The 14,945-nt window shown below is 43.0% G+C and overlaps 1 protein-coding gene across 5 annotated transcripts in view; it reads right to left on the bottom strand.

Annotated features, from left to right (window-relative positions):
• The window catches only part of DAB2 (DAB adaptor protein 2), a 192,501-nt gene that overhangs the window by 52,966 nt on the left and 124,590 nt on the right, over positions 1–14,945 (bottom strand). For 3 of the 5 annotated variants that reach the window (XM_043887173.1, XM_043887172.1, XM_043887175.1), the window contains exon 1: positions 2,723–3,123. The exons of 1 other annotated variant lie outside the window; for it this stretch is intronic. The gene's annotated coding sequence lies outside the window, so the exon portion shown is untranslated. Of the gene's footprint in view, positions 1–1,807; positions 1,915–2,722; positions 3,226–14,945 lie in introns of those variants that run through there. One more of the 5 variants, XM_043887171.1, reaches the window with a different exon arrangement.

Below are 14,945 nucleotides of genomic sequence, written 5' to 3'. Positions count from 1 at the left end.
GAGGCATTTTCTGCTAATCCTTGGGGCAACTTAGCACCTTGGAGCTCTGTCTTTGGTAGCCTTTTTAAAGTATTTCAGTATCTTAGATTTGTTTTTAAGAAAAACACTGATTAAATCCTCAAGTTAGGAAAGACTGAGGAGGGGAAACATATGGAACCTTCAAAACTATGGCTTCCCTGGTGGTCCAGTGGTTAAGAATCCGCCTACCAATGCAGGGGACACAGGTTTGATTCTTGGTCTGGGAAGATCCCACATGCCACAGAGCAATTAACCCCATGTGCCACAACTAACTGAGCCCACACTCTAGAGCCCCTGTTCCACAACAAGAGAAGCCACTGCAATGAGAATCCAACACACTGCAGCAAACAGTAAGTGGCCCCCATTCTTCAAAACTAGAGAAAGCCTGCACACAGCAACAAACATAATGCAGCCAAAAAAAAAAGAAACTACCCAGGTGAAAAATATCTGTGGGAGCTAGTGGAGGTTTACAGACATATGAGGGTAGGATGAGAAATAAAACAGCACTTACTGGCTGTACCACCAAGAGTCCACGTCTCCACAAAGCCTCCTACTGACCAGGAGCCATGACCAAGGCTTCGGTTTTCCTCTGTGTAAATCCCCAGGTAACAGAGACATGGCTGAGCAGGAAAATAAGGGTCACCCCAACCAGCTGGACAGCCCCTTCCTGGAGTCCCTGCATGCCAACAAGCGTCTCAAAATCAATTCTGTTCAACCCAAACAAGGTGGTTGAACATCATTCGACCTTTCAGGCAAAGCAAGGAGCAAGCCTAAGGCACAGGAATTTGGGCTTTTAGTTGAATCCACAATTATTAAAAAGTCTTGAGTGGAAATGCAGATCCTAATTTCTGCCCTTAACAATGAGGCAAGGCCTTGAACAAGCAATGGGACCCCCTTCCCTCTCTCACATCCTCAGGAGAAAATCAGGTGTGTCTAAGACCACCAGAATGCGGCTACCTATGTGTCAGAGCTCGAAGCTGGGAGACAGTCCTCTACCTTCTATTTTAAAATGGAGGAGGGTAGAGCGTAAGAAGGACTGATTTCTAGGGCATCCATTTGGATAAGAAGGAAGAGAGCTGGGAGTGGGAAGGGAAGGGAAAATGAACTTATTCATCATCAACAGGAAAAAGAATCCAGTCTGCCTTAGGAGGGGACTGACAGGGATTTAGAACTAATCTGTCCCAGAACTACACACTGGAAAGAAAACCACCAGGCCTCCTCCTTCGTGCTTTTCCGACAAGATTGCACATTGCATTAGGTGTAGCCACATACCTAGCACTTCAACCAAAAGGGGTGAATTCTCATGGCAACAAACTTTGTTACAGTGTCGTGGAGGCCCATCTCCCCTCAGAGAAGAGTCAGAACCTGGAGAAAGGTAGGGTGGGCACCAGGCCCAGAGAAGAGTAGCCTAACCAAGGTCTGGCTGCTGGTTTAAGAAGCCAGGTAGAGGTGACCCAGAGCAGGGAAGACAAGCCTTTTGGTAGCTGTCATGCTCTGCCATTCCCAGCTAGTTTTTCCCTCGCCAATAGCCAGGAGACGCTCGTGTGTGGGGAGCCAACCTCAAGCCTGCAGGAAGATCAATTAAAATCCCATCAAAGCCATTTCGAGAGCCTTATCAGGCATCGCGAAGGCATTTTTTTTTTTTTTTTTGCAGCTTTCTTTTCCTCAGCCATTCCTTCTATTTGAGTTACTTCTGTCTCACCTCCTTCTACCCCACTCCCCTGCTTTGTCTGATTAGGGCCAGAAATTTTTTCATTAAGTCACTTTATAGTGCAATAACAACATTTACTATTCATGAAGTCGCCCCTTCAGAATTTTTAAGTCTTTCCATGTGTCTGGAAGCTGATTTCTGCTCTTCTCATTTTACAGAGCGCCTCTCTTCCTTCCAAACACAAACTAAAAAAAAAAAAAAAAAAAGAGGATAAGGTGGGGGTGGAGATAACATCCAGATTCTTTAAGCATTTTTAATCCAGTTAGATTTCCCTTTGGACTCAAAGGGCTCCCTGCTAAAACTGACTGCGGACCTGAATTCCGGGCTAAGAATTAAGTCTAGAGGGAAGGAACAAATAACACAGTCAGCTCCATGCTATGAAACCCGCTATGCTGACTGGGGCTCCACGCTGTTAACCCATTCATTCTTTTCCCCCCTTTCCTAAAATTCGTCCTTAATCTTTCTAGCTTACAGCAAGCAGGCAAACACCTTTTAAATCCCCGGAGGATTTCAAACAAGTTTGTTCAGTCTCTTAGGCAGATACTTTCTTAAGAAGGCGGGTGTAAGACAAAGTTCACATTTTAACGCCACACGTTGTCAGTCACTGGGAAAAAGCTTCTCGTGGGTACAAACCAGGTCCCCAGCCTTTGTCACGCGGCAGAAATAAACACTCTTGGAGGAGTTAATTAGGCGGTCAGCGGCCACGCCAGTGGGGCTTTTGAATAAGCAGACAGACACGCACACACACAAGGGAGGCGCTTGTTACATGTCAGTAGCTGGACATCTGGAGTCCGACCCCAAAGGTAAAGGCTTTCCGTGGAAGCATTCCTCGGATGTCAGGCCACAAAAGCGCCCGTCTGCTCAAGTACGCCGTCTCCTTAATAAGACAGTCCAACAGTCCCAGTTCTGCATCCCAGGAGAGGAAAAGAGCAAAGGAGGGAGGGAGGTCGCCAAAAATGGGGCCAAAGGGAAGAAGGAACCAAAGCTACTCACAGTCTAGCTAGCGCCTCTGCGATGCGAGCATGACTCCTCGGTGCCCGAGCCTCCAGGCTGCCGCGCTGCTCACACGGCTGCCGCGCTTAAATAGCCGCCGGCCCGGGAGCCTCGGAGCCGCGGGCCACTCCCGGCGAGATATGGTTCTAATCAGATGCTGGCAGCTTTGGACGCCCCAGGAATGCGCCGGGATGTTTTTGCTGCCTGGGTTGGGTAACTCCCCCTCAACGTGTCTGCTGAGTCTTCCAAACTTAACTGTTTATTAACTCGAGCTGGGGCCGCGCAAAGTAGCCGGCTTCGGGGAGCGGGGAGCCCCACCAGCGGAGGGCGATCGCCCCGAGCCCGGCCAAGGGGAGGAGTAGGGAGTCGGGGCGCCGTCTGCAGCCCAGGCTCGCGGGGCTGAGGCAAGGGACCGGGGAGGGTGCGCTTAAGGACAGGAAAGGGAAACCCCGCAGGAAAGGGGTGGGACCCAGCGACCTTCATCTCAAAAATTCCTTCTCTGGACTGCCGCTTCCAGTGATGTGGCGTCCCAAGTCATCCGAACCCGATGGGGCCCTTGGAACAAAGGGCTGCCTTTACTCCTGACTTTCCTGGCTAGAGGCGGTGGATGCTAGCTCAGAATCTGCTGTCTCGAGAGTTGCACGTGTCATCGCACTCCCACCCCGGTTAAAGGATTTCGTGTGTCTTTCAGGGCAGATGTGGGTAATCTGTGTGCATATGTAAATTGGTGGGTAATCTGTGTGTATATGTGAAACACACTGCATTTATGTGTCAAGTATAATCCTGTATATGCACATGTAAAACAATACTCTCTATGAAATTGAAACAAACAAAAATGTGCAGGGCTATATAACTTATCTAAGTAAGCTATATATTTGATGTAAACAGAGATTATATACTGGCTTCCCCCACTGTATGGTCATCCCTGTGTAGACACTTAATATGACTTTATCTGATTTCCATAGCGTTTCCTATACCACTAAGAAAAAATCGGAAATATGAGAAATAAAATGTTTGCAAAGGGTCTTCCCTGGCTGTCCAGTAGTTAAGACTCCACTTTGAATGCAGGGGTCACAGGTTAGATTCCTGGTGGGGGAACTAAGATCTCACAAGTCTCCTGGCTTGGCCAAAAGAAAGAAAGAAAAAAAAAAAAAAAAAAGAATAGAAAAAACTGAAAATATTGACACGCAGTACTTAGCAGTAGAAGGTATTCCATAGTTGTATCTTAGTGGACCTTAACAAGCTGGGGATTCATCTTTCCCATATTTTAAAATCATGAACAATTGTAAAACATCCCCAGAAGTTTGTTGCTTTTTAAGAATTATGAAATTATCCTTGTGAAAATGTGTCTGTTTCCTTCCTTTTTTTAAAAGTCTGAGACAGTGTTTGGCATGCGTGCTCAGTCGTGCACAATTCTTTGCAACCCCGTAGACTGTAGCCCACCAGGCTCCTCTGTCCATGGAGTCCTCCAGGCAAGAATACTGGAGTGGGTTTCCATGCCCTTCTCCAGGGGATCGTCCCCACCCAGGGACTGAACCGATGTCTCTTGCATCTCCTGCATTGGCAGGACGACTCTTTACCACTGGCGCCTCCAGTGTGTAGTAAATGTGAAAATACTAAACTGTGACTTGGATGGGAGGGGGTAATTGGTTTTATTGAGTAAGCAACACACACTGGATTTGCATTTTATCTCTGAAAACTGGGGGTTCAAATCGGGCTCATGGGACACCAAGGATGTATTTTGTGGTTCCAGCTTAGCCCCGACTGCAAAGCCACTGTGTAATTTGGGACAAATCAGTGTGAGTGACAGTCCCTACTCTCAAGTAGGTCAGACTTGGAACAGCCTCGGAGCTAGGGGTGCAGAGCAGCAAAACCCGGTAACAATGAGAACACTGCCTCTTTTGACCTTTACTGTTTCTGCCACCTGTCTCACCTCCTCACATCTGGGGAGGTAGAGGAAGGAGGGCGGTGCTGACAGCTTTCAATATTCCTCTGAGGTAATTTACTATTATTAAGAAAATGACTTTGTGTGAATGACAAGAGGTATATAAAATTCAGTCTTGGGACTATTTATAACTTTTATGCAGAGAACTTTAATTCTGGTATATCTTAAGACCTGGTGCTTTATTTCTAAGATCCAAGAGTGCAGAAGGTTAGTTTCATTTCCCAAAGCTAAGTAGTTAGAAAAATGACAGCTGATTTCAGGCACATACAGGCTTTGATAATTTGAGGGGGGAAAAAAAAGGTTTTCTCTTTTAACCTCACTATGTAACACTTTCTCAGAAGTGACCACCCACATCTATTTTTTTTAATTGACTCTTATCAAGAAATGTTGACTTATGTTTGCTCTACTCCACCAAATGGAAGGGATTTGTCTAAGAAGCCAGAGAAAATGATTTCATTTGCCATGAGTTGCAGTTTCAAGAGAAGATTTTGATGAAAACAGTTCGTTTTTGAGCAGTGGGCTCATACATACAGCTTCAAGTGGACAGCTCTATCATTTCATACAGAAATCTTGAGTCGACAGTAGAGAACTCTGATTTGAGTTGAAGTGTGTTTTTATATTTCTAGGGCTCTGATATTGCTTCTGGCAGTAATTCAGTGTCCTTCTCACATTAAGAAAGAAAGGAAAAAAGACAGAGCGAAGAATGAAAATAAACATAACCCTTTTTATCCCTGGTAGCACAGAGTCCCCTGTCCCATGGAAGCTGTTGGTTTTTCAGTGGATCTAAAATGAACAGGCTCGCAGCTGGAGAATCACACCCAAGCCCACCCAGATGGTAACCATGCCTAAGCCGTGGTATTTTCTTATCATTCCTGAAATGAATGTTTGGAAAATTAAGGTGAGGAAACTTGAGTGCAGTGCTTGAAAAGCTATGATCCTTGCATGACTCTCCTTGCACAAAAGCTGCTTGGGAGGGAGAAGGAAGAAAAAAAAAACCCCTAAACTGACGACTGTTCCCAGCTGAGGAAAGGGGTAGTTAATCTCGTGATGGCTTGCTGAAGAATGCATGGTTTATTATTAAAGTAATCTCTTAAGATTTTCCTGGAATGTGCTTCCACAGCAACTCTGCCTGTGTGAGCTATCCTATGTGTATGTGTCTTTTCTTCCATAATTAAGCTGGCTTTTTCCCCCCTTCAGCTCACAGACCTAAGGCTTTCTCTCTTCTTTCTCGTGGCCCTCTTCTATCTCCTTCCTTACTGTTCCCCTCTTCCTTAAACATTCCATTTTGCATCCTGCCGTGTCTCATGAATTGTAAATGGTTCTTTAGACTTGGCCATGGGTAAGCCATCTGTGCACCTTGGTGCCTTGCTGGATGCTTCCAGATATTCTAATCAAACAAGGACTGGTTGAAGTCTGTGACTCTAACAAGGTCACCTCTTTTTTTCCTCTCCTCCTCAGTGTTGTAAAAAAAAAAAAAGGAAAAGAATAGTTATTGTTCCCAGAAAATGTTCTTTGACCTTCACTTGTTCTGCACCTTCATAAATGCAGATAAACTGGCCCTATCAGATTTGGCTGTTGGCAAGGCAGGGCAAATATTGGAGAGTTTTCCGTATCATCTATCTCTTTATCTAAAATCCAAAATATGTGGAGGATAGTCTCACTGAAGGCAGGCTACTTCTGTTTTGCTTTGTTGGTAGCTTTTGTTTGCTTTCTTGGTTATACCCGTATGTGTGTGGCGTGCATGCTCAGTCGTGTCCAACTCTTTGTGACCCCACGGACTGTAGCCCACCAGGCTCCTCTGTCCATGGAATTTTGCAGGCAAGAATACTGGAGTGGGTTGCCATTTCCTGCTCCAGCACCTGTATAGCACCTCAGACCTCAATATTTGTTATTTGCTTGTGATGCGAAACACTAGTGAAACGCAATTGTTCCTGGAAAAGCTGGAATGATGTAATGTGAAAAACCTTTAAAAATTCCATATGATAGATTTATATGGCTTATTACATTTTGCTAATAATATAAATTTTTATAATGAGAAGTTGTAAAGGGAAAGAGTTCTCATGTGAATTATACATTAAAATACCACCTTATTTGGAAAAGAAGTTAGAAAGTTGTTAAAAACAAAAATATGTGTAATCCTGCAAAATGCTAATATCAATTATTATTGTAACAAATGCTTATACAACTCTCTATCCTGTGAACAAGAATCTAACCCTAGAAGTAAAACATACCTAAAAAATACAAAGATGTTAACTGCTGCAGTGTCCATAGCAGCAGGAACCTAAGAAAAAATTACGTCTGTCAATAAGGGAGTGATTGAATAATTTATGATTCATCTGTACTCTGAAATCATGTGCAACCATTTAAAAGAATACATTGGAGCTGAACCTTGTAATGTGAGAGGATTTCTATTAGGCAGTATTGAGTGAGAAAAACAAATATAGAAAAAAATGTAAAATATGTTTCTACTTTAGTAATACAAAAAGCAACATCCATCTATGTAGGTTTAAGTGTGTGTGTTTGTGTGTGAGTCTGTATATATGGTTATCAGGGAGACCAGATACTGGACTGCAGTACAGATTACTGGGGACCCAATGGAGGTGAAGATAAACAAGGAGAGGAGATAGGGAGAGAGCTGCTAAAAGGGAAACATAAAAATAAAAAGAGTCTTTATGTAGATATAGTTATAGATCACATTTGTGCATTTAAGTGAAATGATATATGCATGGGCTTCCCTGGTAGCTCAGATGGTAAAGAGTCTGCCTGCAATGCAGGAGACCGGGGTTCGATCCCTGGCTCAGGAAGATTCCCTGGAGAACGTAATGGCAACCCATTCCAGTATTCTTGCATAGAAAGTCCCATGGACAGAGGAGACTGGCAGGTTACACCCCATGGGGTCGTAAAGAATCCGACATGACTGAGCAACTAACACACACAGTGGATATGTGCATAGATTTGCACAATTAAAAAGCATGTGCTCCAGATGGACTTCCCTGTTGGTGCAGTGGATAAGAATCTGCCTGTCAGTGTAGGGGACACAAGTTTGATCCTTGGTCCCGGAAGATCCCACATACAGTGGAGCAACTAAGCCCGCTCTGCCACAGCTATTGAGCCTGCGAGTCACAACTACTGAGCTCTCAGCCCAGGCGCCTGGAGCCTAGGCACCATAATGAGAAACTCTTGCACCACAACAAAGAGGTTGGAGCCCTCGCTCACTGCAACTAGAGAAAGCCCGTGCAAAGCAAGAAGACCCATCGAGGTTAAAAAAAAAAAAATAGCGAAAAAAATACACCAAGTATTTTTCAGGTCAGTAAAGAGAGTTGTAGAAGAAACCCTATCGAATAGCATTTCTCTGAGGTGTTTTCCTCAAGGCCTTTCAGAAGCGGGTTCTCCTCATTGTTTTCTTCATCTTCTTTGGCCTCTAGAACAATAGTTCTCAAACTTTACTGTTCACCACATGCCTCCTGGGGACTTGCTCCAGGGAAAATTCCTGGGCCCAGCCCCAGAACCTGGAAAGGTGTGTGGGTGGGTTGGTGGGGGCTGCGAGGCATGCAGTACATGCAAATCTGCATGTTTAACCAGCTCTTCCTGGTCATTTGGAGGCTGTGGTCTTGGGGACCCTCTTTGAGAAACACCGTTTTTCTCTTGTGGTCAGAAGACAGTTTGTTCCTCTCTGAGCCCTGAGAACTGTGTGTCGAGGGAAAACAGTGAGGGTGAGAGGAAGCCAGTGCTGTTGGTCTTTTCATTTCAGTTCAGTCGCTCAGTCGTGTCTGACTCTTTGTGACCCCATGGATTGCAGCACTCCAGGCTTCCCTGTCCATCACCAACTCCTGGAGTTTACTCAAACACATGTCCACTGAGTCGGTGATGCCATCCAACCATCTCATCCTCTGTCATCCCCTTCTCCTACCACCTTCAATCTTTCCCAGCATCAGGGGCTTTTCAAATGAGTCAGTTCTTTGCATCAGGTGACCAAAGTATTGGCTTCAGCATCAGTCCTTCCAATGAATATTCAGGACTGATTTCCTTTAGGATGGACTAGTTGGATTAGATATGCCCTTTCTCCCTCCCCTTGACTCTCTGCATCCTCAGGTGGTATCCTGGTTCTGGTGGTGACTTCTCTTTCTGCTGCCTCCTATCAAGACTTGTTTTCAGAGGAAGACCTGATATTAGCCATTTGCATGCACCTATACCCAGGTATTTGCATTTCCAACCCTGACACTGTGGAGTGAAAGGCATTGGCCAGTGTTAAATAGATCTTATGCACCCATTAGTGCAGGGAAAGAATTTTTTTTCTTATTTTTGAGCAAGTGGAGGTGATTGTCAACTCTGCCCTGCACCCAGTTTAAGGTTACTCATAAAGAGAGAAGATTGTAGGACCTCTGACTCCTGGGATGGTCCTCTACTATCCCTGAAGTCATTTTACATCTTGCCTTCAAAGAGGCCATTTGAAAATTGAAACTATATTTTATGTATACAATTGTTTTTCTGATACAGCAAAGAAATGTGAGATTTAAGATCAGATCTGGAGTAAAGTCCAGGCTCCATCTCCTACTAAACTGCAAATGTCTGCAAGGTTTCTAATGTCTAAAAGACTCAATTTTCTTACATATAAAATGAGCATGCCCTGTCTTCCCTTCTCATTTTGGCTTTTGGTGGGAAGACAAAGAAGTTATGTACATTCCTGGTAGAAGAAGTTATATATATTCCTTTGGGTAGTTTTGAGATTATGTAGATACTATGCATGCATGCTCAGTCACTAAGTTGTGTCCAACTCTTTTGTGATCCCATGCACTGTAGCCCACCAGACTCCTCCATCCATGGAATTTTTCAGGCAAAAATACTGGAGTAGTTTGCCTTTCTCGGGGACATAAAATTATGTAAAAATTATGTAAAAAATACATTATTTGAGGGGACAGGAAAGGTGCTTTTTTCCCAAATTATTTCCACCACCAATATCAGAAATTCTATTACTAGTAAATCATGTGTTTAGATAATGATGCTCCTCTGACTGCAGTGAATTTTCCTGACTGACCCCTTGGCTAATCCTAGACCCTGATTTTCTAGCAAATTAGTGAGGATTACTTTAATGGATCAGTTTCATCCTCTCAGAGAGAGATGAGTGAATTTCTGCTGAAATGGGGATGTTAAAGGGGAGAGGGGGAGGCAGAAAATATGAAAATGGGCACCAACCTCTTTCATTTTGGAGATCTGTAGACAATTCAATACAAAAAAATTTCCACTCTGCTCCAACTATGGCCACATGTTGTGCTGGGGTTCCTGGGTTGGCTTAGTAACCTCTTTTCTAAACTGGAGCAACCACTTGTGAAACAAGGGGGAATACTATTTGTTATACTCATTTAATGTTCAGGTTCAATATCACCTCTTAATTAAAGAATGAAGAGAAACTGTGTCTGGACTCCAGGGTAATTTTTTCCCTAATTATTCTGAAACTTAATATGCATGTGCATATACTTAATATGCATATGCCCATGCTGATGTGCATTTTCTGAGGAGGTGAACCATAGATTTCACTGGATAATCCAAGGACCCCATGGCATAAAAGACAACTAAATTCCATTGCATTGTGGTTGTCTAGTCACATTCTTCCTGTTCATTTTTATCTGAGTGTTTTGTACCAATCTGATGAGTGTTCTCACAACACCATTGTCAAACAAGTTAGGGCAAGCATTTCTTTTTCTAAAGGTTAAGAAATTTAAGCACAGAAACCTTGATTTACTTCTGCTTACAAAGTTGGAGACAGAGCTAAAACTATTACTCAACTTTCTTGAATGATCTAGAATGTATGGCTTATGTAGTCATGACCCAATCATACAATAGTGGTTAGGACAACTCGTAGGGTTTACTGGATTCTGTACTGGTCTGTCCAATATCTGTAGATACTCCTTCATGTGAAAGACATTGGCAAATGGAAGGGTGTCCAGGGTAGGGCTGCTTGGATAGTGAGGAAATTTTCTTGGTGACTTAGAACTACTGGGTGCTCAGCCAACATGGCCTGACTGAATTGGGCACGTATGGCCAGGGGTCAGGAGTGAAAATCAATGTATAGTAGAGCTCTTTCTGACTATCAGAAGGCTCGCTCTGTGGAAAGTAGATTGGATTCTTCTCTTTGGCCACAGATGATAGAGGGAATCCTTTGCTGGGTTGAATAGTGTTCCCCCACATAAGATTCATGTCTACCCTGGAACTTCAGGCTGGGTCTTATTTAGAAAGAAGGTCTATGTAAATGTGATTAGTTAAGATAGGGTCAAACTGGATTATATGAAGTCTCATCTTCTGTAACTAAACCTTGCTATCTGCTTTGTGATACTTTTCAGTCAGAATTTCTTGGCTTTTTGTTTATCTCATTTTCATTTCAGAGAAGGCAATGGCAGCCCACTCCAGTACTCTTGCCTGGAGAATCCCAGGGATGGGGGAGCCTGGTGGGCTGCCATCTATGGGGTCGCACAGAGTTGGACATGACTGAAGCGACTTAGCAGCAGCAGCAGCATTTTCATTTAGCACAACTCTGAAACTGGGGGCTTCCCTAATAGCTCAGCTGGTAAAGAATCTGTCTATGATGCAGGAGACCCCAGTTCAATTCTTGAGAAGATCCCCTGGAGAAGGGATAAGCTACCCACTCCAGTATTCTTTGACTTCCCTGGTGGCTCAGATGGTAAAGAATTCACCCACAAAGTGGGAGACCTGGGTTCAATCCCTGGGTTGGGAAGATCCCCTGGAAAAGGGATAAGCTACCCACTCCAGCATTATGGCCTGGAGAATTCCATGGATTGAATAGCCCGTGGGGTCGAAAAGAGTCGGACATGACTGAGTGACTTTCACTCACTTACTTACTGGAACTGGTATATCTAGGTGTGACTCCAATTGTGAGATCTGAGAATTGCTGAACTTACCCTCAGTAAAGTTAGGGAAATAACATCCTACACAGTGTTGTTGTAAGGATTAAACAGGTGAATCTGTCAAAGGACTTGCAGTAATAGTTAGCACAAGTGTAGTACTGATGATAACATGATTTTTGTCTAAATATCTTAAAAGAATAGTTTTTTGTTTTGTTATGTTTTTTGACCTCAGTGTGTGGTATGTGGGATCTTAGCTCCCCTACTAGGGCTCAAACCCTCCAGTGAAATCATGAAGTCTTAACCATTGAGTGCCAATAACCTTAAAATAATACTTTTTAAAAATATCAAGTAAATTTGAAAACAAGCTTACCTTAAACCTCAGAAATTTCACTTCTAAATCAGCATAGAACTCTAGCTCATTTGCTAAAAAATATGTCTAAGAATGCTTAGAATAGCAAATAGTAGAAACAACTTAAGTGACTACCGACAGGAGAGCAGATAAATAAATCATGGTGTAGGCATCCATTGGGAATACTCTAACAATAATAGGAATGACTTGGATATATGACCCAGAACTGCTTATATCAACACAGATGAATTAAGTAAGCAGAACAAAGAACAGGTAAATACATAAAGCACAAAGTGTTTACATATGGTTTAAAATATAAAAAATAAAATTACGCATTACTTAAGAGATACAACTATTCATATAAATGAATATAAAAATGCTTCAGTTCAGTCACTCAGTTGTGTCCGACTCTTTGCGATCTTGTGGACTGCAGCACGTCAGGCTTCCCTGTCTACCACCAACTCCTGGAGTTTACTCAAACTCATGTCCATTGAGTCAGTGATGCCATCCAACCATATCATCCTCTGTTGACCCCTTCTCCTCCAGCCTTCAATCTTCCCAGCATCAGAGTCTTTTCTAATAAGTTGGTTCTTCACATCAGGTGGCCAAAGTATTGGAGTTTCAGATTCAGCATCAGTCCTTCCAATGAATATTCAGGACTGATTTCCTTCAGGATGGACCGGTTGGATCTCCTTGCAGTCCAAGGGACTCTCAAGAGTCTTCTCCAACACCACAGTTCAAAAGCATCAATTCTTCAGTGCTCAGTTTTCTTTATCGTCCAACTCTCACATCCATACATGACTACTGGAAAAACCATATCTTTGACTAGAAGGACCTTTGTTGGCAAAGTAATATTTCTGCTTTTTAATATGCTATCTAGGTTAGTCATTACTTTTCTTCCAAGGAGCAAGTGTCTTTTAATTTCATGGCTGCAGTCACCATCTGCAGTGATTTTGGAGCCCAAGAAAATACAGTCTCTCACTATTTCCATTGTTTCCGCATCCATTTGCCATGAAGTGATGGGACCAGATGCCGTGATCTTAGTTTTCTGTATGTTGAGTTTCAAGTCAACTTTTTCACTCTCCTCTTTCACTGTCATCAAGAGCTTCTTTAGTTCTTTTTCGAATTCTTCCATAAGGGTGGTGACATCTGCATATCTGAGGTTATTGATATTTCTCCCAGCAATCTTGATTCTAGCCTGTGCTTCATCCAGCCCAACATTTCCCATGATGTACTCTGCATATAAGTTAAATAAGCAGGGTGACAATATATAGCCTTGAGGTACTCCTTCCTTGATTTGGAACCAGTCTGTTGTTTCATGTACAATTTTAACAGTTGCTTCCTGCATAGATTTCTCAGGAGGCAGGGCTTAGAGATGATAAATCTCAGTTTCAAGATGGAGGTTTCTTTTGAGAGAAATAAGAGGAATAAATAAAAAAGAACTCCAATCATGATAGCAATTTTTATTCCCTGAGACTTGATGCAGGATACATGGGTATCTATTATTTAACTTTTATGGCTTTTTAAAATTGACTCTTTTCTAAACACTTTATAGACATTAATTTACTTAACCCTTGTAATGTTTCTGTGGGTTAGAACTTGCATTATTATCTCCTTTTTGCAGTTTAAGAAGTTGTGGCAACTGATTAACATCACAGAGCTAATAAATGGCAAAGCCAGGTTTCAAAGCCAGATAGTGTAGGTCCAGGGTCTGTGACTTAACTCCTATGCAGTCTTGACTTCCTTTAGAATTTATGAAGAAATGAAAAAGCTGCCAGAAATTAAATGAAAAAGCTACTCTCCAGTAGGGCTCTGGAAGAAATGGAAGGGTGTCTATTTCTTCTCCCTCCTCATTGCTGGGTCTGCTCCGAGCCCTCTGCTTTCCAGACTTCTGGTCCTTCTGTGCTCCACTCTGGCTTCGCACCTCCGCTCACCTTGTTCTCCTCTCCTTCTTGGATCTGTCGTCTCATGTGGATTCATTTTTCTGTCTTTGGTCATGACCTCAGCATCCTTTCCAGGCCATCTCTGGTGTCTGGACGTTGACTATAAATGGAAAGTTCTGTCTTGACTTTAAGCCTGGGTCTGGCCCTTTTGGACAGGGTTGTGAGAGGGAGAAGAGAAAGGAAAAGGGGAGGTTTTGCTCTCCAGCTGAGGACTGCAGTGTCAAGGCCATGCAAGGAGTGTTTCTGAGAAAGGTTTTAAGAAAGACTGGGTAGAAGTAGAGGTGGTAGCAGATGTGTGTGTCCATGTGTGTGCATGTGTGTGTGTGTGTGTGTGTATGTTGGTTCAAGATGCAAGCTGCTGATTTATATAAGAAATACTGGTAGAAGATACAAGATATGGGGATGATTCAAAAGAACCAGTAACCCTCAAACAATTTGTACCTGGCTTTCGGAAGTCATCACCCCATCTGATTAGAGGTAATCTGATTATTTTCCATGGCAGGGAAAGCATACTTTTAGTTAACACTCAGGCTGATTGCTCTTCTCAGTCTCTCCTTGGTGAAAGATATTCTTCCAGGCCAGCCAGGCAATAGGCCAGCCTCTGCTATGGCTTTGATCTTCCGTGGAGGAAATGATCCCACCAAGGTGAGCTTGCTGGAGAAATCCCACCAGCCAAGGTTAGGCTAGGTGTGTCTGGCTGGAGGAGGAAAGCTGGTCTAGAACTATGCAACTGCAGCTGAATATGTCTAAATCCTTAAGTCATTTTGTTGAGGTGAACTGGGAAACGAGTAATCATAAACTTTAAATGTATTTATCCGTCAAGCGGACACTTTGCTATTTCATTTTATATCATGCAGTTTTTAAACTACTGTTGGACATTAACTCTACCTAGCAGTTTGATAACGCTCTCCTCTTTCTCTCTCTCTGTCTCCCCCTCCACACGTTTGTATTTAGTTGTGATTTGAGTCTGAGTTATAGGTAATAGTATATTGGTAAACCAGTTCTCTGAAAAAGAAAGCTTTGTTTTATTTATTTGGGATAGTACATTTTCTTTTCTGCCTAATGTTTTTCCTTTTTCCTTTGTATGGTTGATTAGAGTATAGATGATTAACAAACAATGTGACAG

Source organism: Cervus elaphus, chromosome 25 (assembly GCF_910594005.1).
Source record: "Cervus elaphus chromosome 25, mCerEla1.1, whole genome shotgun sequence".
In the NCBI taxonomy this organism is placed as follows: Eukaryota; Metazoa; Chordata; class Mammalia; order Artiodactyla; family Cervidae; genus Cervus; species Cervus elaphus.
Note: the sequence above shows the minus strand (reverse complement) of the source record. Positions and strands in the feature narration are given on the sequence as shown.